This window comes from Petaurus breviceps, unplaced genomic scaffold (assembly GCF_028583685.1).
Source record: "Petaurus breviceps papuanus isolate PSGF00001 unplaced genomic scaffold, PetGlider_PUasm1.0 175, whole genome shotgun sequence".
NCBI classification, from domain to species: domain Eukaryota; kingdom Metazoa; phylum Chordata; class Mammalia; order Diprotodontia; family Petauridae; genus Petaurus; species Petaurus breviceps.
In genome coordinates, this window is record NW_027185764.1 from 64069748 (window position 1) to 64075621 (window position 5874).

Consider the following 5874-nt stretch of genomic DNA (forward strand, 5'->3'; position numbering starts at 1 on the left):
AACAGTACAAAATGCACAGGCTTTGTATTCAGAACACTTATATTACCTGTGGAAATGGGAAAAGGGGTTGAGAGTGGAAAAAGTTTTAGAAACTGGTATATTTAACATAATAAATAATGTTTATTATAATATAATTAACATATTAACATAAACCTTACCATTTCTACTTCAGCAGTATCTCTAATGCCCATTTCCCTCTCTACTCACATCTTTATTTACATCCTCCTCTCTTCTTACCTATATTATTGTAGTTGCCTCCTGATTGTTTTCCCTGACTCCAGCCTTTTCCCTCTCCAATCCATCCTTCACACAGTTACCAAAGTAATTATTTTTAAAGCTCAGTTCTGACCATGTCACTCTTACTCAATAAACTCCAATAACTCTCCAGTGATTCTAATATCAAATATTATTTTGTCAATCTCATCCTTTTAAAATTTCCTTTTTTTAAAAATAAAGCTGCTTCATTTGCTTTTGTTCCCCCCCCCCTGAGTTTAGGCTTGGCTATGTCTTTAACCCCAAATCCCTCTGGCTGTCTAGGACTGACCAATAATAGGTCCCTGCCCAAACCTCACTTTCTCATTGTTTGAGTTTTGATAGCTCAGAGTGAGTGCAAAGAGAAATTTTTTCTGTTCTGGTCAGAAACTCTGAGGGTTTTCCTCTTCCAGACTGATTCTTTTGTGAAGGCAAACTAGGCCATATTTTGCCTCAATTATTACCTATCTTTTACTTTTAATCATGGAATGGATGTTGTCTTAGACCTTAGCTTACCAGGCCAAGGTCTCCCATTGCATCAAGGCCATGGCCAGTCATCCTGACCTATGTCCTGCCTCTGAATTCCAATAACTCTGGAGGAAAGAGTGAGGCTGAAGACTTTTCACAGCCCTGCCTCACTCAAATCCAACTCGCATGCAAGTCATCACTCTCCTGATGTGATTGGTCCTCTTCGAGAAGGAAGGATGAATAACAACAAACAACAACAATTTCCTGTACACAGATAAACAAACAATATTGAGACAGATGTTTCCAGTCTTGGTGCTACCTCATGAGCTTCAATATTCAGGGGCTTTATGATTGCTGGTTACCCCTAGAAGGTATGTATATAACAACTACTTTGGGAATAGGAGGTGGCTGCTGCCAGAACACTGTAGATGAAAGGACTGAGATAGCCCAAGCCATGTTTTGACTTGCCAGGAAAAATCCTGACATGAATTTCTCAGATAATGAATGTACAGGTTAGAGGTAAAAATGATTTATCTGTTTAACAGTTCTAGATTTCTTCTGGGAGTCTTTGTCTCCTGGGATAATAGGAGTGATGGGTTACTTATTATATATTTTAAGTATTCATCACTGTAAGCTTATGAGCCTTTTGTATACTAAACATTTTATTGTGGTGGAGTAAATAAATAGCTGTCCTATACCTAGGACATATCTAGTATTTTGTACATTGAATAACTTTCCAGTAGGTACTTTCTTAATCACTTTTTTAAGGAGAGCTTAAACATGCAATTTCCTTATGTTTTACTTAAGAGATTATCTCTGGTCTTAAATAATGGGGAAAAATTATGACCAGGAGAGATAGAGAAATGTCTGATCCCCTTTCTTTGGAGTCAGCCTCCTCCACTTGGAGTTACTTGAATCTAGAGCAGGACTCCCATGTTGAAGGGTGGTGCCCATTGGACTTCAGGTAACACATTAATCCTCTAACTGACAGACCACCCTCCCTTTTCTGAATTCCAATTGTATCTATATTCAGTATTACACAGATTGCCACTTAATTATTCTTTAATTATTTCATTTTTTGAGTCAACCTAGCAAGGCAGTGTGAGCACTGGTATTGAAGTCAAGAGAGATCAGCATCAGAAGCTGTGATCTCAGTTTCCTTATCTGTAAAATGAGGGTAAGTACTTTTTAGGAGGATAAAATGAGGATGATTATTGTGGTTCTTCACCAGGATGTTTCAGGGACCAGAGAAGTAGCCTTCCTCCCCATTCTGTGTGTAACCTTATTCACATGCTGTCTTCTCCAACTAGAATGTAACCTTAAGGACAGAGAGTGTTTTTTGCCTTTCTTTGCATACCCAGTACTTAGCACACAGATGTTAATAATAAGTGCTTAATACATGCTCGTTTACTGATTAATGGATACAAAGCACTTTGTAAACCCTAAGAACTATATGAGTGTTAGCTGTTATTATTAATTGTCATATTAATAATGATAATAAATATTTGAATTGCTTCCCAGATAGTAGTTAAACAACTTGAGGCCAGGGGCTCTATCTGAAGCTTTTGTACCTCTTATAGCACTGGGCACATAGTAGCTTCCTACATAAAATCCATGTTCCCTTCAAGCTCTAGTATTCTGAGAGTCTGAAAGTGCTCAGTATACCTATCAATGGATTGATGAAAAAAAAAACAAACAAAAAAAGACAACCCCCTTACCCCCCCCCCCAAGTAAACACAACCAGGTCTCAATATTCTGATTTCTTATTGTACTATCATCTGTGATTCCTGAAGAGTGGTCTGGCAGGTGTAGATTTTTATATTCCTATACTAAGCAACATTTAATGACACCATACATCTCTACAATTGGGTTACACATTAGACAAAGCATAATTTTGTTGACTGCTACAATTATCTGTATTTATAGATGAGTTGCATTCCTTTCACCATTAATTTTCCCTTTGACAGACAAATTCCCATATTATCCTTCCTTTGCTCATGAATTCTCTGTGAATGATTCATGAGGGGACAAAGGCAAATGGGGGATCATTTTTCTAAGTACCCTTTTGTCACATGGAATGGGGGTGGGTAGAGGAATTAACAAGGAAGAGGACCCTCTATAGTCTTTCCTTAAACTTCCTGATTTATTTGGTTTGACATTATCCTCCTGCTTTCTGACCATTGACTCAGTTCTGCTACTTCCTGTAGTTCAGTTTGGGGTGCCAAAGTCCAGAATCCTGTCTTTGGTAGGGACTGGTAGAGGCAGTTTTTGTCCATTTCAATTTTTAAAATAATTAAGAATTCATTTTTATCAGGAGGTAGAGTATCTCCCTCCTAGTGAGGATGAAATGTACTCTATTCATATCACTGGAATTGATTTTCTTAAATTCAGAGAGAGATCTCTGCTCCTAGGAATGGATTATCTGAATGTAGTTTATGAACTTCATTCAGAGTTTTATCAGAAACCATAAAGATATTGGGCGGGGGGGGGGGTAGTAAGGGGGTTGCTTCCAAACAGCTGAAGTATATTGGCTGTTAGAAGCATTGCAAGTGCCAGCCTGCCATCCAAGTCTGGTGCTGAACACAATAGGTTGGCTACCACTGTTGGCACAAGGTGTTTTTTGCATCTTTTGCCAAAAGGGCTTGAGTTTCAACATGTTTGGGGATTGGCAAAAGTCTGAGAACAAAGCTTTGCAGGCATACCTTAGGATAGGCCAAAGGGAAACACATGAGAGTCTTCCAGTTCAGGCATTAAGGAAAAATATTACCAGCACGTGATACTCCTTCCTCCTCAATTTAATTCAACAGACATTTATTAAGTACTTGCTCAGTACAACTAGACTAGGTATTGTTGTTATAAAGACAATTAAGGCAAGGTGTCTTCCCTGAAGGAACTTACAGTCTAGCAGAGGAGATGACTTCTGTTAGTCAGTCAGTCAGTGAGTGAACAAACATTCATTAAATACTTATTACATGCCAAACACTGTGCTAAGCCCTGGGAATACAAATAGAAGCAGAAAGAAAGACCATATCACCTCAAGGATTACTTTCTAATGGGGGAAGACAAGCTATAAAAGGAAACTGAAAAGGTAACTGTCAAGGAGACTGGTGGAGAAGTCAGAGCTTGGTGAGAAATGAAGGAATGGCAGGCTGGCTTGGGTGTTCCTAGATGGAAGTTCTGGGAATGGCCATCCCATTTGAGGGAGGGGCCACAAGAGACTGAGGATCCTTCTCACATGTAAATTCTATCTATAGATCTTCCAGGGTGAAGAGTTTCCTAGAACATGGTAATAAGTCTGGAGTAGAGCTTGTAGAATTTATGAACAAAGAAGCAGAATTTAAAAAGATTTTACAAACTCAATACATTTAAAATAAAAAGGGAAACAGTTAACTTGGAATGAAAATCTTTGTAACAAGCTTCTCTAGTAAAAATATGATATCCATGATGTCTAAGGAACTGATTCAAAGGTATAAGATAAACAGCCATTCCCCAATAGATAAATGGTTAAATAATTTGAACAGGCAATTAATTCTCAAAGGAAAAAAATCTTAAGAACTGTATGAAAAAAAATGCTCCAAATAGAGGAATGAAATAAGTAGAGAAGTGAAATAATAAGTAGAGAAATGAAAATTTAAGAAATACCTGAAATTCCATTTTTAACTTATCAGCTTGGCAAAGATGAAAACAAAAAAAGGAAAATAAAACTGTAGGAGGGATTTGGGGAAGACAAGAACACTGATATTCTGCTGGTGGAGCTGTAAACTAGTATTCTGAAACCCATTTGGAGCCATGCTCCCAAAGTCACTGAACTGTGCATACCCTTTTATCTCCCAGTAATATCATTACTAGTCCTATTCCCCAAAGAGATCAAAGAAAGAGGTAAAATATTCAGAGAATATTCTGGATCACTCTGGCCATTCAGATGTCATCCCTCTCTTGTCCACATGGCCAATCAATCAATCCATCCCATCTCTTTGTCATGGAACTCTCTGCTGACATCCTTTATTTCTGTTCTTCTCATCCATCATATGCATTTCCATTGCATATGTGATTCTCATCTTATTCCTTTTGAGCCAGTGACATTCCAGATCTTTCCACCATATAGGAATACTGGTTAAACCTTCATACTAAAAACATGGGCCATTACTGTTGTAGTGTTATAGTCTTCAACTCTGGCCATAGCTCATTGTTCATCTGTAGTGTCTGTTCCAGATATATATACTGTTGGACAAGCTCCATAAAGTGTACATTCAGATGTATATTGAAATCAGGGGAACAAACACTTTTCATTCATTTGGTCTTTCCTGTTTGAATAAATAGGCCAAACTCTTTTGAATGATAACATATCTCTTCTGGGACGTTCTGCAAAGCCTTGGCACTTGGTGCGATTAAGACAATGTCATCGACTACTGCTCAAGGAGCCGGCCGCCACCATGAATGACACTGTAACCATCAGAACCAGGAAGTTCATGACAAACAGACTTCTTCAGTGTAAACAGATGGTTATAGATGTCCTTCATCCTGGAAAGGCCACAGTGCCTAAGACTGAAATTCGAGAAAAACTAGCCAAGATGTACAAGACAACCCCAGATGTCATTTTTGTCTTTGGATTCAGAACCCATTTTGGTGGTGGCAAAACAACAGGCTTTGATATGATTTATGATTCCCTTGACTATGCAAAGAAAAATGAACCAAAGCACAGACTTGCAAGGCATGGCCTGTATGAGAAGAAAAAGACATCAAGAAAGCAGCGAAAGGAACGTAAGAACAGAATGAAGAAAGTCAGGGGTACTGCAAAGGCAAATGTCGGTGCTGGCAAAAAGTGAGCTGGAGATTTCATAACAGAAGGAATAAAAGGCACTATGGATTATGTTTATTTGTGAAGATAATTTTTCATCTGACCATGAATAAACTTATGTAAAACTTCAAAAAAAAAAAGACAAGTCATCCACAAGCAAGAGCATGTGGAGGACCTTGCCACTCATTGGAAATCCCACTTCAACCTGGATCTCCTCTGTGTTCAGTAGACATAGAGGAAAAAAGACATGAGTGAAAGAAGTGAGAAGTTTGCTAATGCGGCAAGCCACCTTGAACCTTGAGGCAGAGAGTCAAACCACTGCTATCACATCATCCACCATCTCCCTTCTGGTCCTG

The 5874-nt window shown here is 38.4% G+C and overlaps 1 pseudogene; it reads left to right on the plus strand.

Moving 5' to 3' along the window:
* Positions 1 to 5115: 5115 nt before the first annotated feature.
* On the plus strand, positions 5116 to 5663 carry LOC138159165 (small ribosomal subunit protein eS24 pseudogene; annotated as a pseudogene).
* Positions 5664 to 5874: the final 211 nt, after the last annotated feature.